Source organism: Camelus bactrianus, chromosome 28 (genome assembly GCF_048773025.1).
Source record: "Camelus bactrianus isolate YW-2024 breed Bactrian camel chromosome 28, ASM4877302v1, whole genome shotgun sequence".
NCBI lineage: Eukaryota > Metazoa > Chordata > Mammalia > Artiodactyla > Camelidae > Camelus > Camelus bactrianus.
This window is the reverse complement of record NC_133566.1, coordinates 2,028,516-2,050,717: the sequence shown is the minus strand read 5'-3', so window position 1 is coordinate 2,050,717 and position 22,202 is coordinate 2,028,516. Positions and strand designations below refer to the sequence as shown.

The following is a 22,202-nucleotide window of genomic DNA, read 5'->3' as shown; positions in this document are numbered from 1 at the left end:
CTATTATTTAACTTATAAATGATATTTCACAGTCATAATCTTTTAAAAATGGGGTAAATTATTTTTACCAAATACTTTTCCTTGCCAAAGAAAGAATAAAATCTGTTGTTTTCTACTTATTTACATCATGTTGTGAAATATTTGTACAATTTTGATTAGAGGAATATAAAGAAAAGGGAGTTGCTTTTTTAAAAACTATTAAGTGACACTCTTAGCCTTTAATTCAAACTGAAACCTTTTTTCATAGTTATTTTTTAAGATGTTGGCAGTTTTTTATGGTCTGTTCTCAATATCTTTTCACGATATGAGGCATATAATCTGTGGGATTTTGTCTTAAAATTTAATTGTAACAAACATTTGATTTTAATGAAAAGTTGAACCAAAGGAAATTCTCACCTGACTTTTTTTCCTGTTTTCTGCCCTGAGTTGCTCATTTTTAATAATTCTTTTTTACAGTATGTCAGAGGTTACAGTATATGTTGCATGTACTACAAATGGCATATCACAAGTTTTTAGCCCATAAGTTTAATTTTCTTACTATAAGCAGAATGACCAAATGCTTTTATCTAGCAATCGTGTCTGTAAATGTATTCTGTGTGGCATATTTCCAATTCTGAGAGATTAAAAAATTATTTTCAGGTGTTATTTGCCTTGCCTGGAAAGAGTACTCAACAGATATTAAAAAAAATAGGGGGATGATGCATTTAAAATTAGTCCGGGTTCCAAAAGTGGATTATATATGATACATGTATAAATAATGCTCCCAAAGTGTAGTAAGTGATGCACCAGGAAGGAACATTTTGATACTTTGGCAAAGAGAGACAATAGATTTTGAATCTACTTGCTCTTAGAAATAACAGTTTTGATGATTTTGAACTTGGCTGAAATTTCTAATGTCACTCAATAAACTATTACAAATTTACTTTGTGCATATAATGAAAGGGCACAATTCCCAAGCAAACAAAACACATACTTTATTAGTCTGCTTATGTTCCAAACAGGATAAGTTACTGACAGTGAAACAGCTTGGTGTAAATATTCTAGTTCATCTTCCTCCAGAGACTTTTTCTTGACAGGTTGACATTCAGAACTATTGATGACTGTATTCACATATTAAAACCACTTTTTAAATTGCTTTTAACCAACATCCTTGTATTTGTCATTGTCCATCATATCTTCTCTATCTTAAGTCTAAGGAAATAATAAGCCCCCACCTTTCACTGTTTTTTTTTTTAATTTTCACACTTTTCAGTTTGCTTCTACATATATGTTGTCATTTACTATTCATGACATCCTATTAGAGAATTAAGACAAATTTTTACTTCACTTATTTTGCATGAAGGAAACAACAAACATTGTGCGAAGTTGGTGTTGCAAGCTAGTTATCAATATCTCCAACATTGGAATGTAACTATAATTGTTCAAATTAGGACTCAATTTAGGATTTCTTATATCACAGAAATATTATTTGTCCTAGTGTGTTCTCCCTTTTAACTCTTTCCTCTCCTATTATTTGTATAATTTCTCACAGCAAGTAGCCACAGTAAGCATGGAGACCATCTCATAGTGGTCCCACTGTTTCATTAGTATATCAGCAAGCCGCTGTTACTTCACAGAATTAAAGTGTTTGAAGTCATGAGGAAAATAATTGAAATGAAAATATTTCAGACAGCATGACTGGTATTGTAAACAGTTGATAAAATTCAGCTTCAATTCATATTTATCTAAAACATAGAATGCACATATTTAAAACTTCTAGAATAAAACAGTTCTCAATTTAATTGTACCCTTAGTAACAACAGTCAGCTGTTTTTTGGGGTTTTTTTTAATGTCAAGGGAATCATTTTGTAACATCTTTTCAAGGACAGCCTGTTTCTAGTCCACAGAAGACTCAATTGCATCTTGTTTCTTTGACTACTTTTTTTTTTTTTTTTAGAATTGTGACACACTTCCATTAAGTTCATGTGGCTGTAGTCCTATATAGCAAGGCAGAAGTTCCAAAGTCAATACAAAAAGAACTTCCTTTTAAGCCTATAATCAATAGTTGCCAATGATGTATAAGCATCAATTATTAACAATGGATGTGGTTAAGTTGTTTTACTTATGTCTGCTTTTAAAGCACTTGTAATGGATTGCTACTGTCAGGTGTAGCCATTAAACAGAGTTCGTTCCATTGAAAGCACAGAGAAGGGTCAGAATTGTTGACCGGAGATATTTAAGAATCCCAGGTTATTTCTCTTTGATTCCAAAATTCACCCTCTGTGATATATTAAAAAAAAAAATCTGACTTACAGATGAATGTCTGCTATATTATTTATAAAATATAAATATTAGGATTATTACATGTATTCAGATTTTATTGAACCTGCAATAAATTTACTACAAAACCAGAATTTGCCAAAGATTAGACATGAGTTTTTTCATAAAGCATTTCCAAATAAAAGAAATCTTTACTGGAATAGGAAATAAATTACAAACCAAGTTGAGGTAAAGTCTTGGCATGAGGCAGCACAGGACAGCACTATAAAGTTGTGATAAAATACATTAAGTGATTTTTTTTGAAAGGTATTACCTAAAGACCCAGAGGAGATCCCTGTGAAGCAAAATTTTAGATTGAAATTTATCCAGAGTATCAGGGCCAAGTGTGAAAAACAGAACTTTGAGTAAGACTCATTTAAATTTCAAAACTAGAAACCTAAGTAGAATAAAAGGCAGGCAAATGGTAGAAAAATTACTCAACATCTTGAGTTTATACTATGAGAAAAAATGGTGTGAAACCAAGGAAGAAATATGCAGAGATCTCATTAGCTTTTCTGGAATAGAATGACAAGGGTTGGACCTATTCAGAGGGAAAAAGATCATGATGAGATTATAAATAGAGTATCATCTTTAAAAACTGTGAATCACTCTATTGTACACCTGTAACTTGTATAGTATTATATATCAACTATACTTTAATAAACAAAAATAATAATAAAAATAAAAAACATGATCACTAATTCATCATCAGCTATATGTAATGTGCCTAATTCCTGCTAGTTTTCTCAAGTATTATTTTTAATTCTTAAAATAAACTTGTAGGGAAACCATTATAATAATTTTTATTCTGTGTGGGTAACTGAGGTTCAGAGGTGTTTAATAGCATGCCCAAGGCAATATAGCTAAAAAATGAACACAGCACAGTTAATCCTTATCTGATTTATGGTCTACCATTGGTATCTTTTGTAGCAAACAGCTTAGACCAAGAATAGAACTTAAAATACAATGTTTGGTATGCCTTATAATTTGTACTTTTCCCAATATCCCATCTCCTGCATACACTTAATTGCCTAGAAAAATATTAATGTATTAAATTAAGCAGAAAAGCACTTAGCACTGTTAATTCATGTATGAGTGAGTGATATGTGAATATATTTCCTTATTATCAAATTCTAACTCTTCTGAGTTTCTACTAAGAACAGAATTTCTACTAACAATAGCAGCTGAAGTTGTGGATTGTCTTTCATTGACCTGGAGCATGATTTCTTCCAGACTTTTCTGTAACAAATGTTAGGATCTCTGACACATAGCTCTGGTTCTTCAAGGTTTGGTAGACACTGGCTGCCCCCATGTCCTTTCTAGCTTACTTCTCTCATTCTGAAACCTCCTGAATATACATAATAACTGAGAATTTCAAAAGGGAGATTTTTCTCCCAGGAGATTTTTTCTCTGCATTCTGTTAAAAAATTAGACTTTTTAAACTTTGACAAACATCCTTCTCTGAAGGCTTCCCACAATAACCTTTCTCTACGAAGGTTTGTATTTTCATTGCTTTAATTATCTTAAATTGTAAAATTCTCCAAACTCTTGCTATTTTTTCTGAATAACATAGAGTGTATCATTCACTTGAAACTCTTTGTTGACACAGAATATCATTGAAGTGTGTATTGAGAAAACTAAGATTAAATGTAACTGATAAATAAAAATGAAACAGACTTTTTTATAGTGTCATTAAAATTTTTTAGAGTTCAGATTTACAGTGATTTAAAACACTTGATTAAAATATGATTCACTTTGATATATTTAAGTACACATAATGTTTTTTGTTTCTTAGTTGTTTGAAAGAAAGCGTTGAATCATCTGAAGACATTTAAATAGAAACTTACGAGCCAAATCATAGTTTCAATATAAGTTGTTTCTGTCCTCAAAGATCTACATAACTTAGAATTAAAGTTTAATTCTTTAATATAGTGAGCCCAGTATTTCCCTTAGACTTTATCAAACCTAGTCCAAACCAGGTTTCTGGAAAAACAGGTTAGTTTAAAAACTTCTTTAAAAATCTGAATTTGCATTTGTGACATTCATTCACTTAAGCATCTATGGAATAAAGAATAAAGGCTAATATACATTTAAAAATCATTTAATTTATATAGGAGAATCCCTTCTTTCAAATGGTTTCTTTTATAAAGTTTACTTATTGGCTTTTATATGTAACACAATTTTCAAACTTACTCCCCAAAAATGAAACCTAATATCTTGGTAGAATCACATTGTAGGTATATTTTCACATGCCTGTGTTATACAGAATTTAGTTTGAAGATGAAGTCATTGTGCTAAGATTAGAAATCTAAAATGTTTGCTTTCTGAAAATAGTGAAGAAAGTGCTTTAACATTTACCTTTGGGAATGCTAGGCATTTAACAGGAGAGAACGTGTATTAAAGAGACTGAGAGTGTACCTGAACCTTTCCATTGTGGTCAGATTTTTTTTGCCATAAACTGAAGTGGTTCTACAAGATTCAATTCCACATCACTTTAATAAAATCAGACATGATCAGATTTCCATCTATTCCATTTCTTAAAATTAAAAGACTTTTAAGATATTCTTTAAATTGATGTAAGCATTTTAAATTGTTGTAAATCAAATGAGAATGGAAACTGATTATTTTCTTTGAAGCACAAGTTATAAAGATTATGTAATATTTATGAAAGAAAATTAAATCTGCCTAACCATATGATATCCTCTCCAATTATTTAAAATATAAAGAGATTATCACAATATATCTCTTACTATGCTTTTCCAAAATTAACTCATTAAATTGAAACACTGTGTGCAAAAGAGTCACAGGGACTCAAGCTTGGTACCTGGAGCACAAGATAGCATTTGTTTTGATGTTAAAAATATTTAAGTGAAAAAATTTCAGGATGTACATTACTAATCTCAGTTATTGTTATTTTAACTAATTAATGAAAATTCATACACTACAGAACAAATGTGCTTTGTTAATTTTTCTACCAATATACTGCAGTGTCTTTGTTCTTTTTTGGCTAGGAAAACTGCAAAGCATTTAAATTGTCTCAAATTTTTCTCTGGATATCTCTCTCTTTCTCTTTCTCTTTCTCTTTCTCTTTCTCTTTCTCTTTCTCTTTCTCTGTCTCTCTTTGATTTTTCTTCTATATCCTAGAGTTCAGGATCTTTTTCTCCACTTCAACTATATTTATTTTGTACTTAATACTGTGTTGATATTACAGTGAAATCTTTAATCTTATAAATAAAAAGTGGGTGAACAAGCACCACCTTTTTCCAAATTATGTAAGTGTAAGCCAGAGGGGAAAAATAATTAAAAGCAACATTGAATGTAGATCCATTTCTGTCAACAAAAAGAATGAGAAAATCTTCTTGAGAAGATGGCTTTTTGAATTTTAACATATTTTACATTGCCAGAAGTTTTTTTTTTTTTTAGAAATTAAAAAGAAGGTACTCTGTATTCGGTCCTCTGAAAGGAGATGTAGAAACAAAGTGATTCTCTTGTTGAGAGATAAGTAGTTAAGAGAAAGTTTAAGTCTGGTGGCAACACATTCTCTTAGCATTCCTTCTCTGAGAATTACATGATTTCTTCTTCATTCTGGAATGTTTTCCTGCATATAGAATTCTAGATTAATAGTTCTTCTCTTTCAGGCACTTAAAAAACTTTGTGCTGGCTACTTCTGATTGCAGTGGTTTCTGGTGGGAAGTTTGGTGTCATTCAAGTTATTTTCCCCCATATGTAAGTACTGTCTCACTCACTCTAAGTACTTCTAAAATTTTTTTCTTGGTCTTTAGTTTTCAGAATTTTGACAAATCATGTGTCTTGGTGTGGTTTCTTTGAGTTTATTCTGTTTGGCATTTGTTCAGTTTCTTGAATCTGTAAGCTTATGTCTGTTGCTGAATTCTGGAAGTTTTCAGTTCAGTATTCAAATACATTTTCAGCCCCACCCTTTTCTTCTATTTTTCCAGGATTCTGATGACACAGATGTCAGATAGGTAGTTAAAGTCGCACATGTTCCTGAGACTCTGCTTTCTTTGTTTTCAGTCTGTTATCTTACTTTTGTTTAGATTGGGTAATTTCTGTTTTCTTCACGTTCACTGATTCTTTCCTCTGTATACCTCATTCTGCTGTTGAGCCAGTCCATCAATTTTTTTTAAAAGTTATTCTATTTTTTATTTATAAAATTCAATTTAATTTTTCTTATCTTCTATTTCATTGCTAAAACTTTGTTTTTGTTCATTTGTCTTAAGCATTTTAATAATAATTCATTACAACATCTTTATAATGCTTTGGCATCCTTGAAAGGTCATTTTAACCTAAATGTACATTGACACATAAATGGATAAAGAAATTTTGTGGTATATATGTATAACAGAATATTATTTAGTTTCAAAAAATAAAATGACCCTACCATTCATGACAACATGGATGACCTGGAGGACATTATGCTAAATGAAATAAGCCATATATAGAAATCAAACAAAACAAAACTATGTGGTCTGACTTATACACAGAATTTGAAAATGTCACATACATAGGAGCACATATTTGAATGGTGGTGGGGTGGGGAAGCTAGGAAGATGTTGTTCAGTGGATATAAAATTGCAGTTATAAAGAATGAATAAATCTAGAGATTGAATGTACATGATGAATATACTTAATAATACTATATATACTGCATCCTAGAAATTTGTTAAGAGTAGATTTCAAGTAAGGAGTACACATGTGAAAATTGAGAAGGTAGCAGTGGATGATGTCATCCAGTGTCAGAAGAAAATATTGTCCAAAACAGAAGACCTACATAAAAATAAGCAGAGTATGGGGGGAGCTCAGTGGTAGAGTGCATGTCATGCATGAGGTCCTGATTTCAATCCACAGTACTGCCATTAAAATAAATGAATAAACAAACAAACAAACCTAGTTAGGCCTCCCAAAAAAGATAAAGCTAAATAACTTTGATTTAAAAAAAAGAATTTCAAAAACAAAAAAAGCAGAGAGAAAGAAATTAGAAAAAATACTATTATTATTATTATTTAGTTTGGCAAGACTGTACTTGAAACATAGAGAAAGTACCTGACATCTAAGCAAAATTGTTGTAGTAAAATGTTCCACTGTAGAACTTACTTAGATAATCAGACTTAGATAACTTCCTTAGATAATTGAGGTGCCCCCTCACATATCTATATTGGTCTTTTTTTTCTTAAAATGAGATATTTCTCCAATGTTGAGTTGACTCATGTATTTTGAATAAAAGCTTTTAATAGACAGCTGGTTTCTACAGTGCTGTCTTTGAAGAGTACCCAAGCACAGCCCTTGTAATTGCAGACACATGACTCATGACTAATCAGCACAGTAGATCCACATTTGAACCAGCTCACCAGTGACCCAGAAGCCTGTTAGAGCTAAGTCTGTATAACAGGGTGTTAACTTCCCTACAGCTCTTTGGAAATGAAGTGCTGTCTGATAATCATTAATTTTCATTATTCTTGATTAAATAGTTCTATTGAGAAGTGCATGAAAAATATGAGGTAAAATTAGGCTTCGGGAATTCCTACAGATTTTTTTTACAGACTTTTCAGCACTGTATATTATATACGCGAACTGAGGCTCATTCTTTTTGATTCTCTTTAGAGATAAAATATTTTTTGTTCAGTTCTGTTTTCTGTAATTCATGCATGAAAAAAATCAAAATGACAATTGCTTGTATTCAATGTGGAAGAATATTGGATACTTTGGAGCAGACATTTTATCAAAGTTGAAAGGCTTTTCCAGCAGCATGAGTCCCTGTCATTTTTGGTTGGCACTGTCTCATATTTAGATTTCAGGAGGTGCAGCACCATTGAATATGCTTTGATTCTCATTTAGACATCAAGTTTTAAGTCTCAATAATATTTTCACCACAAAAACAGTACTGCCTTAAAATTCTCTACTAATAAATGCATAAGACATGGAACAAATTAAGATTTAAAATGCACATTAACTGCATCCTGAATTTAGTAACACTCCATATTAATACCAGATGCTAAAATCAGAGCTGCTTTGTGAAAGTGGAAATTGAATATATGATCACATGTCTAAATTTCTTGTTACTCACTGTAAAGATTAATAATGAAATTCAAAAGAAGAAACAAAAATTCTGAAACAACATCAGCATATACTGTGATGACCTCTGTATTCTCTTGCCCCACTGCAGGGGGCCAGCTCCACACACCACACAAACAAAAGATGCAGCTGGGTCTCACAGATAGTTGTGCGGGGGGCCAGCCTGACACATCAGTGTGTCTGCAGCAGACACAGCTGGACCTCTCAGCCAGCCAGGCCAGATCCTGCCCTTCCTTACAGTGTCCCCAAAGGAGTCACCTCCCCAGCTAGCAGGCCTGGTGGGCAGCCAGCACACCCCCAGCGGTTACAGCCTAATCGCAACAGGAGGGTGCATGCAGCCCAACCAGGAGATAACCTGTGAGCACCTGGCTCTTTAACCAGGGAGGACTGTGCCCCTGGGTCCCACAGATCACCTCGTATGTACGGCCACACATTGAGGGCCAGGAGACATAGCTAATATATCCAGAAACAGAGAGTTAAGCAAAATGAGGAGACAAAATACCTTCCAAACAAAAGGACAAAACTCCAGAAAAAGAACAAAATCAAGTGGAAATAAGCAACTGATGAGATGAAGAGTTCAAGGTTAATAATCACCTACTGTTTCACCTACCTACATGCTCAGCATTTCTCTTTCTCTACAGACTTCTCAAGGCAGAAATTAATAGTGTACCTCTGAGAAATCAGTAGTGCCAGTAGGCCTGTGTTGAAGAAAATTCTGAGTCCCATCTGTATTCAGTGCAATAGAGTTTTGTGATTTTTTTTCGGTCTTCACCTTAATGCCTGCATGTGGAAAAGTGTCACTTGAGGGTATGTTCATAGAGAGTACATGATGAATGGTTAAGATCGTATTTTCAGAGCTTTGAAATTGGATGATTTTAGTTTCTAAGCCTGGATCTGTGAATTACTAATTGTGTATCCTTGACAAGCTAGTTTGACTCCTGGTTTCCTGGTTTCCTCATCCATTAAGTTCAGTAATAATGCCCGCTGAAGAGATTTAGTGTACACACAAATGAAAGGAGTCGTGTGTGGAAAATTTAGAGAAGTGCTTTATGTGTGAAAAGTGAAAAATATATATGGTTGATGTTGTTTTTATATCTACTGACCACTCAGCCACTATCTCTTCTTCCTCTGTGCTGTCAGAGTGCTTGAACCATAGCTTATACATGCCTTCCACTCTGCTGTGACTATATATCAAGGCATGGATTTCTGTCATTAAACTCTGAACTTCTCTAGATTAGAGCCTGCATCTTACTCTTTAGTGTATTTCCAGCAGCTGTCTCAGTGCCATGAATGTAGAAACACTCAATAAATCTTGAATAATTGACTAAATAAAATAACAAAGGAATGACTTACTATATACTTAGATCTGGCTCATACCCTCCCTTGGTCACAGGATTTTCCCTGTGATGCAATTTGTTCAAATGTATCTTTCTTCCATCTTAATGGCAGTCCTTATTATAGATTTTCATTGCAATATACAATTAAAGGTATGTACTTTTCCTTTAAAGTAAAAAAAAATGAGGGGACAGAAACTTCATGAATTCATCTTTGTACTTGTTATTGTCACACATAAACCTAATGAAGGAGAAGGCATTAAACAAATAAGTATTATGCAAAACAGAATTATATGTGTATTATAATAATAATATGGAAATCAAGCAAAGCACTCTGGAATAACAGAAGGGCCCATTGATTTTGACTGGAGAGCTGAGTGAAACTACATTTAATTTTAGCATTTGAAATAACTTTGAGGCAAGAGTACAGATTTGATAGCAGAAATGAGAGAGAGTTCATTTTTTCATTCCCTTTCTTGAAATATATATTATTGTGATAAAATGTCTTTATTTTTCAAAATATTTAGTGTGATTTATGTTATCTTTCTCTCATAAATATGGGTTAATATTTGGGTGAAGAAATCAATAAATGGATACATGTCCCATTTCTTCCTCCAGTTTCTTTCTCAGAAGTAAATGTCATGGTGGGATAGTGCAGCTACAAGAACACATACTGTATGGTTTTATATTTCCTAATAGAAATACAGCTATTATTTGAATAGTGACAATTTCCTCAAAACAATGTTATACAAATACTTGATTTAAAATATTTATTGAAATACACAATGTACAGGATGGAAAACATATGCATAAAATGTGTATAGCTTCTTTAATTTTCAGTGTTAACACAACTGTGTTGAGAACCTCTCACATCAAAATATAGAAAATCACCATGAAAACCAGAAATATATCCTGTGCCCCTTCCTTGGCATTATGCCCCCAAAGAACTATTATTCTGAATTCTGTCAGCACTGAGTTTTTCTTGTTTTTGGAATTTCCATCGATGAAGTCATACAGTACTTATTGATTCTGACTTCTTTCACTGATTATAATTTGAAATTAATCTATGTTGTTGCATGTAGCAGTGATCTGTGAGGGTCATCCATGCTGTTGCACATAGTGGGGATTTATTACTTTAGGTTACTAAACAATGTTACATATGAACAAAGGTCACAATTTATTTGTCCATTCTATTGTTGATGGAATTTGTGGTATTTCCAGTTTGGTGCTATTACAAATAATGCTGGTTTCACAATTTTATGCGTGTCTTTTGATGTAAAGTTATGTAGGAGTGAAATTGGTATATAATAGGATATGCATACATTGAACTTACTATTTTTAAAATGGTTGCACCAGTTTACAAACCTGCCAATGATAAATGTAATTCCAATCACACTATATCCTCACCAACACTTTTTTTTTTTTTAGTTGAGGTGGGATATATAGGTAAATTGTTGTGGTTGTGACTAATAATGTTGAATATCTTTTAGTAGGTGTGTTGCAGTTTTAATATCTTCTGTTGAAAAGCATTTTCTAGTTATTCTCCCATTTTCTTATTGCACAGTCTGTGCTTTCTCATTGATCTGTGGCAATCTTTATATGCTAATGTATATGAATCTTCGGTCTGAGATATATGTTCTAATTATTCTCTGGTTTGTACTTTCAGTCTCTTAATTGTAACATATTTTACAAATACAAATTCTGAATTTAAATAAGGTCTATTTAATTAATACTTTCCTTCATTATTAATTTTTTGCTCTTTTATTTTTATCTTAAAAAAAATGTTGTTCTCCCAAAGTAAGCAGAAGATATTCTTCTATAATTCTTTTGGAAAAATTATTTTTTTTTCCATTTATGACTACAACTCAACTGGATTTTTTTTTTTTTTATGAGTGTGGCATAGGATAAGAGTCCAGGCCCATTTTCATTTATCTGAATATTCAGTTGATCCAGCATAAACTGTGGGAGCCCATGATTGGGTTAACAAATTCTAACAGACCACAGCCACTTCTGGGCTGGTGGTCCACTTTAACATATTTATAAGAATGTATATTATTCCCCTCTCCCCATGACTTCCCTAAAGGTAAACTGTAGGCCCCCAAAGAAATGAGTCTTGGGCTGGAATGATGTTATAAAAAGCTGCAGACTCAGAGGTGAAAGGCTGGTTAGCCAATGACGGGTAAGGCCCCCAGAGGGGGGCAACCTAAGACAGGCACAGCTGCCTGAGTCCAAGATGATAAGCTGCAAACTCAGGGGTGAAAAGGCTGGTTAGCCAATGACGGGTAAGACCCCCAGAGGGGGGCAAACTAAGAGAGGCACAGCCGCCTGAGTCCAAGATGATAAGCTGCAAACTCAGGGGTGAAAAGGCTGGTTAGCCAATGACAGGTAAGACCCCCAGAGGGGGGCAACCTAAGACAGGCACAGCTGCCTGAGTCCAAGATGATAAGCTGCAAACTCAGGGGTGAAAAGGCTGGTTAGCCAATGACGGGTAAGACCCCCAGAGGGGGGCAACCTAAGACAGGCACAGCCGCCTGAGTCCAAGATGATAAGCTGCAAACTCGGAGGTGAAAAGGCTGGTTAGCCAATGATGGGTAAGACCCCCAGAGGGGGGCAACCTAAGACAGGTACAGCCGCCTGATTCCAAGATGATAAGGTGCAAACTCGGAGGTGAAAAGGCTGGTTAGCCAGTGACGGGTAAGACCCCCAGAGGGGGGCAAACTAAGACAGGCACAGCCACCTGAGTCCAAGAATAATGTTAAAGCAGCTACTTCTCAGACATTTTGCCCTGATAAGCTGTAAGGCTTGCCTGATGTCAACACAAATAATACTTGCTAAAACCTAGAGGGCCTTCTGACCTTTGCTAGACTCTACAATCTAAATCCCACCCTGTCTTTCCCTAAATTGCTGCATTCCATCACACAATGGTCAGTGATTTCATAAATTCCTGCATTCCATCTCACAATGGTCAATGGTTACTCCTTTGATTGTAGACAGTAAATGGAGCAATTGAGATGTTCGGGGAGTTGGCTTCCGACTCTCTCTCGCTCTCTTGACTTTTTCCATAGAGTCTTGAGTAACTCATTCCGTTTCAGTGGGACTTCTGCTGGCCAGAACCGAGTGGTGATGAACCCACAATAAATAGTGGCGATTATTGTTGTGAATGAAGTGACTATATACGCAGATTTGTATCTGTACAAGTAGGTCTGACTCTGTTCTATCAGTCTGCTCTTTAATTCTTATTTCAACAATGCTTTTAATTATTATAAACTGGAAATAAGTCTCTACAACAGGTAGTGCAAATCCTTTAACTTTGTTATTCCTCGCAAGGGTGTCTTCACTGTTCTTGCCATTTGCATTTCCGTATGTCTTAGATTTATTTTGTCAGTTTTCTCAGGAAAAAAAAAACTGTACATATTTTATTTTAAATTGCTTTGGATCCATAGATGAATTTTAAAAGAATGAACATTTTTATAATGAATCTTTCCATTTATAAAAAGGATAAATTTTCAATTTATTTAGATTTTTTAATGCTTCTCAGAAATATATTTTAGTTTGATATTTTTGGTACTATTACAAATGAATTCTTTTAATAGATCTTCTAATAGCTTGTTGCTGATGTATAGAAATGCAATTTAATTTTGTATATTGACATTGTATCCAGAGATTGTGCTAAATTTATTTAATTGTTCTAATAGTTTACATGTATACTCGGGATTTTTTTATATAAACAGTAATGCCTTGTGTTAAGACAGTTTTATTTCTCTCTTTGTCATACTTGTATTTTTTTATGTTGCCAAAATAACATAAAATATAAATAATTTAATAAATAGACTTCTCTAATTTTCTGCAGTGAGATTCCACTATTCTCTCTTTTAATGCGGTACTTCGTATAAATACTCATTTATTAAATGAAGGATCACCCCTACTATTCTTGGCTACCCTGATTTTTGGTGTGGCTTATTTTAATTTTTCCTCAAACCATGATTGATTGCTGAATTTTATCAAATATATTTATGCATTAAATACAAATTTTCTCATTTGGTCTCCTAAGTAGTGAGGTGCATGATAGATTTTTAAACATTTAAACACATTTGCATCCTGAAATCAACTGTAGTTGACTTTTATTTGAGGTAGTAGTTCTTCAAGTCGTGGCTGCCTTGGTAAGTCAGTGAGATTGCTACAAACTGAAGGTTCCTGCTTTCTGACAGCCAAAGTTACCGAGGGGAAAAAAACAATGCCTTCAAAAATATAGGTCACCTCAATGTGTTTTCTTCTTCTTAAATCTTGGCCTGAGTACTGACTACCCTCCAGTGCCTTTGAACACAGATTTGTGTTTGTTTTCCACTTTGGTTTTTTTTTTTTCCTTAAAAAAAATATTACTAGTATTTGTGGTCTGATTATGTCTATACTGTCAAAGCTGGAAGCAAAATCTTCAGTAATTTATTTTCATCGTGAAAGTGTATAAATTCTTGAGATCAGGGAACTAAAATGTCCCAAATCTAATTTGTGACAGGCACACTGACAATGTAAGATATATTTTGTTCTTATCCATCACAGAATTTTAAACTTTCTTAAGGGACCAATCATATAGGAGCATGTGGCACAAAAATCTTTATACTCACACACACAATAAAGGGAAAGATACACTTCTTAGAGTCCAGGAAACTCTGCTTAAACCTGCATTCTATAAAATACCTCTTTTGGAAATATTTGCCATTAAAAACAAATCTGCATTTTTGGGGAAAAATGATGTGCTGGTCTTCCTAGACACTGTCAACAACTTATAAGTTGTTCTGAATCAAAAGGCTAGCCAGCCACTGGAGATTCTCATCATTTCCCGATTTCAGAAATAATAGCATTTACTTTAACTTATTTCAGGTGTCTTTTTACACTTTTAGTATACCAGCTGTGATATAAGGTAAAGCACAAGATTCCTTCATGATCATGCATAAGTGCAGAATGTAAATACACTATCATATTTGCATAAGAGTTTTAGCACAAACAGAATCTGAAGCTGATAGAAATCATATTGATCTTTAATACCTCACATTGCATTCATATTAATAATGAGTGTGACAGGAGCATTATAAATATGCAAAAGAGTAACACATCAGCCTAAACATCACCAGTAATTTGTAGACTTACACTCATAGGAAACCACTAATGGAATAGAGTACATTTTCTTTTCTATGAATAGTCAAATGTCATGCATAATGTAACTGTGCAATTGCTAATAGCAGACTTAGGCAGGATCATGTAAACTTGTTATTATGGGCAGTATGAACTGATCTTTGAAGTGGCCTATAATAAAATACTTCCCTGCCTTTACCCTGTCTTGATTGTTCAGTTGTCTTTTCCCCAGAGCTTGTATTTATAGGAATCACAAAAATGATTACTTTGATATTTGGGGAGCACTTCTCATGCTCTATCAAACGTAGGAGAGTGGTGACCAATGATGAATAACTAACAAATCAAAGTCAAAAGTCTCTGAAGCATCTGTTCAACCTTTTTAATGTCAGAATATTAGAACATTCTTTTAGAATATCCATTATCACATTATACCTTCTTGGTATATATTTTTAAAACTGTCTTTGTTTTTATAAAAGATATTATGGAAATGGTAATACTGAGGTCATTTGCAAATTAGTTGGAGCAGAGTCTTAATTTTTGGAGTTCACAGGCTAATTAACAGCACAGAAACCTAGGATAAGTATTGCAAGCTCCAAGAAAATGCTCACTTATGGAAAAATCCTGCTTGATTTAAATATAGTGAAGATTACTGGTCAGACAGGTTACATAGGTTATAGTCAGTAACATAATAGTGGGTAAATGATCCTAGTAGTTTAGCTCTGCTTGGAACCCCTAAGAATTCTTGAATTCTTAGAGTTATAGAATACCATAATATATTCTCAAGGCTAAGAGTATATCTAGCACCTATTTGGTCTTTCTACAAAAGTACTACAGAAGAAACCATTAAGTTTCAGAGTACCCCAACCTAGGATTTTTTTTAAATACTTTGTATAGGAGACTAATAATACTTTATTATGTGGTTTTATGGCACCATATAAAAATTTTACTTTTAATATAGGCAATTAGTGAAGGTTCTTAATGTGTAATATCAGAAGCCATTAACTGATTTAAAATTCTATAAAAATATATATTTATAAGATAGTTTCATAAATATGTATTGAAATATTCAGTATATACATTTTAGTATTTGAATAGGTCAAGCCCCAAAAGTAGAGTCTACTTAATTAAGTTATATGAAACTATGCAAAACCTTGTCTCTAGATTAGAAACTCATTAAAATATAATTATACAATACATTGATATTCCCTTCAGTTGAATTGGAAAGCCACACTCCACTCCCGGGGGTTGTCTGCATGCAATGACTGACAGAGGCAAAGGTGAAATTGAGACACAGTGCTAAACTGGGACATACTAAAAGTCATTTCTGACTGGAATCTCATAGGCTCTGCTGATACCTTTGTTAATACTACATGAAGCTCAAATTCTTCCTTTCCCCAGATGATGATCCCTTTATTATTCTCACAGATAAATATTTCAAGAATGATCATTAGCTTATTGTATGCTAATCTTCATCTCAGAGTCTGCTTCCTGGTTAACACAAATGATAACAAGTCCTTTGCTACACACTCTCTGAGAGGCAAATATCAAGACAATAAATGTGCAAGGATTTTATTATGTTCAATGCTTATAAGAACAAATGGAGAGAGATCCAGGAGGAGCTTGGATAGTCATCAGACCCTGAAGGAAGTCTGACCTCAAGTGAAGGATAAAGGGGAAGTTACATGATGGAAAAGTTCTAGACTGTAGAATAGTACAATGTTTGCCAAAGTCACTGGAGATTCTTGAATTCTTAAATCAAAGCCAGCCCTCAGAAGAATCCTGTGCCCCTCAGTAGTTGGATTGCTTTAATATTCCTGCTTTAAGAGGTATACTGTGCCCCACTGTATCTTTGGGGGTTTGGTTCCAGGACCTGCCATGGATACCAAAACCTGTGGATGCTCAAGTCCCATAATCAGTCCTCCCTATCTGCAGTTCTGCACCCTCAATTCAGTCTGAGGGTCGTGCAGTACTGTATAGGACTAAATGAAAATAAATCCATTTATAAGTGGACCAGTGCAGTTCAAACCCATGTTGTTCAGAGGTTCAGAGGTCAGCTGTCAATTATTTAACTTGGCTAATTCTCACAGCAAACCTGTGAAGTACGTGTTCACATACCTCATTTTACTGAGGAGAAACAGTTTCCCTAGAACGTTAACTGCCTACACTCACCTAGCTTGTGAGTTACAGAGCAAGTGTTAAGCAAGGCAGTCTGGTCCCAGGGTTTGTGCTTCTAAGGACGACACTGTAATCACACTCCCTAGACTTGGAGGAAACAGGACTAGGACCTGAGATCCTCCCACAACTAATATACTGTGAGTCTTTTTTCCAACCGTCCCATAATGAAACGTAAGACAATTGTTAGAATGTTACAGAGAAAAGGGAAATTCCAAACTTTTCAAGATTATTAAACACAGGCTATAAATTGACTTGGTTATCAAATACCATTAGTATTTCATACCAATTACCACTTTATTTCTGAATGCATAGTTGGAATAGACAAACTCAGTAATGGCGGAATTCTTATTGTAGACCCCTGAGCCAGCTCATGAGGAAAATAACTTAGGAAAAGACTTAGCAGGTGATGCTGAAAATTCTCTACCTTAACAGAGTAGTAATAAAAGAGAAAAACATTACTTTGTCCCTAAAAGAACTGTAATGATCAGTGCTGTCATTAAAGATTTTTAAAAAGCTATATTTGGGAAGAAACTAATTGAAGAGTGATTAGGAAGAGAGAAATAACCCTGAAAGGAAGTTTAAATATTGAATCAACTGAGTAATTATCTGGAAGACACTGTTTAACCTAAAAGAATGTTTTGTTGTTGTTGTTGTTGATTATTTTAAAGCAGAAACTACGGTTATATTTATTTTGGAAGCTCGAGGGTTTCATCAACCTTGCTGTGACCTTCTTAATCCTCACCCCCAACCCACACCAAGCTGAAAACTAGAGCTCCTAGGACGAGGAGCTGAGATAGAGACAATAAAAATACATTTGTTGCAACATTTTATTTTTGCTGTAAGCAATCATTCCTCTACCCCTCCTTATCTATCTATCTCTATCTCTAAATGTATTTATATAGAGATATAACAGACACTGTTCTAAGGACTTCTATAAGTATTAACTGATTTAATCCTCGTGATATCCCTATCTAGCAGAAAATGTTATTAATCAAATTTTCACCTGAGAAAACCGAAACCAAGGGCTACTAAATAAATTGCCCCAAAGTTCACAGTTAGTAAAGGAAATGAAGCAGGCTTTTTCATGCCAGGAATTAACTAGAGCCTGTGCAGGCACTTGATAGGCAGTTAAGACATGTCTGTTTTAAATCTTATGGAATTATGAGTAAATTAGTCAATTTAATCAGAGCTTAGAGACCAGGTAGGATGAAAAATGTTTTATTTTATTAAGAACTGAGGCAGAGTTTTAGGATTTACCACTTTTTTCTTAGAAATAATAGGTCTATTTGGGGTCAATATGCACAAATTACATATACAAACATTTATACACACTCATATGTTTGTATATTATTCAAAGACATAATTAATTTTATTGATAAACAATTTAAGGTACCAGCTAGATGTCATTGGGCATCAGTTACAATTCTACAAAGATGTAGCACAGATTTACAGTCACAATAATGGCGTGTCAAGTTGTTGGAAGAAAGTATTGATGTTCAATAATAAACAAGCAAAATCGCAGAAGGCCAGATAGTTTGAACATCTTTCAAAAAATGTTATTTATCTAAGATGGCATGCAAAATGCTCTCATTTCAAAAAGAAATGTTGGACGTATCAAAGTGTTTATCTTTGTGGCTGGGTTTTGTGGTACAAGAAAAATATAGACTAAAGGTGAATATTCAAGTCTGTCATCTGAATCCTTGGGTACATGTTGCTAAATATTCAGAAACATTTGGTTTGGTATTATATGATGATACAATAGTGTGATAATAATTTTCATGCACATACTATGGTATCATTTTATATAATCTCTTTGCAGCAAGGCAACTTCTAAGATGGCCCCCAAAGAACCCTGCCTCCTGAGATGTTATCTTTGTATAATCCTCTCCCTCTGACTGTAGTCACTTAATTTTAACCAGTAAAATATGACAGAGATGATGAGATGTCACTGATGTCACTCATGTGATTAGGTTATAAAAGATTGTGATTTCTGTTTTTCCAACATACTCTCCCTTTCTTTCTGGCTTTGATGAAGCAGTCTGCCATTCTGAAAAACCCATGTGGCAAGGAACTGAGCATGAGCCACTAGCAAGTCAGGAACTAAGCTTCTCAATCCAGTAACCCTCAAGCAACTGAACCAGCCAACAATCACACATGAGTATGAAAGCAGATTATTTCCCCGTAGAACCTTTAGATAAGACTTCAGTGCTGGACAGCACATTGATTGCAATCTTATGAAAGACTGAAGAGACTGGGAGGTAATAAATGTGTTGTTTTGTTGTCTTCTTGTGGCAAAATATACACAATGTTTATCATTTTAACCAAAAGTGTATATACCTAAGTAGCATTATATATACATTCACAATATTGTGCAACCATCACCACTATTTATATCCAAAACTTTTTCATCATCCTCCAAAACAGTTTATACTCATGAAAAGAGTAACACCTGTTCCCCCTGAGCCCAGGTAAAATACTACTACTATATCTGTCTCTATGCATTTGCCTATTCTAGGTTCCTCATTTAAGTAGAACCATACAATATTTGTCCTTCTATATCTGGCTTACTTCTCGAAGCACAATGATTACGAGGTCCGTGTTGTAGCATACATTAAAATTTCATTCTTGGACCACCTTGGGTAGCTGCTTTTAAGCGGCCGCCATTACCTCTAGCGCCCGCCAAGCGTTTGTGGGTGCAGCGGGGTTCTGAACTGGGGGAGAGTCAGGGGTGAGCGAGGAGCGGACTGAAGCATCGTGGGCAAAGGAGCCAGGGTGTCCACACACCTAAGTTCTGAGAAAAGGGCTTCCCGGACATCTCCTGCATGGCGAGAGCCAGCACCACACCCTGGGACCATCTGCGAGCACCCGCACCTGAATGCGAGGCGCTCCAGTGCATGTGCGTGGAAAGGCCCTTCCAGCACCTGATCCCGAGACCCCAACGGCTGGTGGCGCGCGGCCAGGTGGAGCCTGTCTTGGCGCAGCTGTGTAGGCGGAAGCGGTGCTGGGTTCTCCTCGCTCTGCTGGCAGCGCTGCTCCTCTCTGGGGCTGAGGCTGCCAATGGAGAATGTGTCATCCACGAATTTTGCCAAGTTTGAAAATAGTGGGAACATGCTGGGCCGCCATCCCTAGGTGGTCCTATAATGTCACTGACAGATACTGCCAGCAGTTTGTGTATGGAGGCTGTGAAGGGAATGATGATAATTATATGACCAAGGAGGAGTGTCTTGCAAAATGTGCTGGTGTCACAGAAAACACCATTGATGGTCCGGCCACCAGCAGGAATGGAGCAGATTCCTCTGTCCCAAGTGTTCTTAGAAATCAGGATGCTGGTGACATCTCCAGTGATATTTTCAACTATGAAGAATACTGCACTGCCAAGGCGGTCACTGGGCCTTGCCGCGCAGCCTTCCCACGCTGGTACTTTAATGCCGAGAGGAACTCTTGACAACTTCAACTATGGAGGGTGCCAGTGCAATAAAAACAGCTACCCCTCCAAGGAGGAGTGCATGCAGTGCTGCTTCGGCAAGGAGTTGTATCCTGCCCTGCCCCACGGCACTGAAGTGATGGTGGTCCTGGCAGGGCTGTCCGTGATGGTCCTGATCCTCTTGGGAGCCTCCATAGTCTGCCTGATCAGGGTGGCACACTGGCACCAGGAGTGCACCCTCCGCACCATCTGGAGTTCCGGGGACTACAAATGGCAACTGGCAAAGAACACATACATTTTGTGAACGCCCTGTCGCTAAGGGTTTGCCCTCCTCCACCAGCTGTTGATTAAAGAGAGCCTGGGAAGGGAGGGGAGACATGTGTTGAATGCGTGTGTACTTTTTTCAAATAAAGTGATTTGTATTTGTGCGATCATTCGTTTTCTATTTGTTACTTCAGAAGTAACAAACTTCTTAGGGCTTGCTCCCTGGTCTCCTGGGGTTGTTTTGCTTTGGAAATCCTCTTAGGTTAGGGCTGTGTGTGCAGGTGGTCTGGCCCTAGACTGAAGTAAGCTCCTCTTCGAATTATTTCTTTGCTCCTGATACAGTTTTCTATACTTATGTTGAATCTTGTTTTCTCCTTTCCCATCACAAAAGTGATGTTTTAATAGTTTCCTTCATTTGTTTTTTGGTTTTTTTAAGTAAGCAGAAACATAAGTTTTTTATTAGGATTCTGAAAGGAAGAAAGTAAGATGTACAAGTTTAAGAAAAAGGGGCTTCCCTTCTAAAATTAAAAATAAATAAAATAAAATAAAACTTCATTATTTTTAATAATTGAATAATATTCCAATGAAGCATAGACCACATTTTGTTTATCTGTTCATCTGAAGATGGACAGCAGGTTGTTTCCACCTTTTGTGAACAGTGCCTCTATGAACATTGGTATACAAATATCTGAGTCCCTGCTATAAATTCTTTAAGATATATGCCTTGGAGTAGAATTGCTGGGTCATATGGTACTTCTGTTTTTAATCTTTTGAGAAACTGCTGAAATGTTTTCCACGTGACTACCAGTTTCCGTTGTCCACATTAATGCGTGAGTGATCCAGTTTCTCCACATCCTCACCAACAACTGTTATACTGGAGCTTTTTATTTACTTACTTATTTTATTATTTAGCCATCTTAGCAGGTGTGAAATAGTATCTTATTGTGGTTTTGATTTGCAGGTCTCTAATAACTACTGATGTTGAGCATTTTTTTCGCAAGCAATTGGTCACTTGTTTATTTTTGTTGAAAATCTTGTTTCAAACCAGTTTTTATTTGGGCTGTTTATTGTATTTTTAAAAGGATCCTTTATATAATCTGGATATTAATCTCACACTTAATTTGAAATATTTTCTCTCATTCATTATATTATCTTTTTGCTTTTTGATGCATAAATGTTCTTGATTTTAATAAAGCTTAGTCTATTTTTTTCTTTTGTTACTTTTGCTTTGATGTCATATTCATAGGTCAATGACAGACTCAGTATCATGGAGATTTTCTCCATTATTTTTCCTTAGAGTTTTATTGTTTTAGCTCTTGAGTTTACATTTTAGATCTCTTTTTAATTAATGTTTTCTTATGGTTGTAGGTAAAGTCCAGATTTATACTTTGTCCATTTTTCCCAGAACCATTTGTTGAAAAGACTTGTTCTTCCCCCAATGAATAGTCTTGGCACTCTTGTCAAATATAAATTGACCATTCATTATG

General features: G+C 35.0%; 1 pseudogene; it reads left to right on the top strand.

The window, feature by feature from the left end:
• The first annotated feature begins 19,762 nt into the window (after nucleotides 1-19,762).
• Nucleotides 19,763-20,755, top strand: LOC141575453 (kunitz-type protease inhibitor 2 pseudogene; annotated as a pseudogene).
• Nucleotides 20,756-22,202: the final 1,447 nt, after the last annotated feature.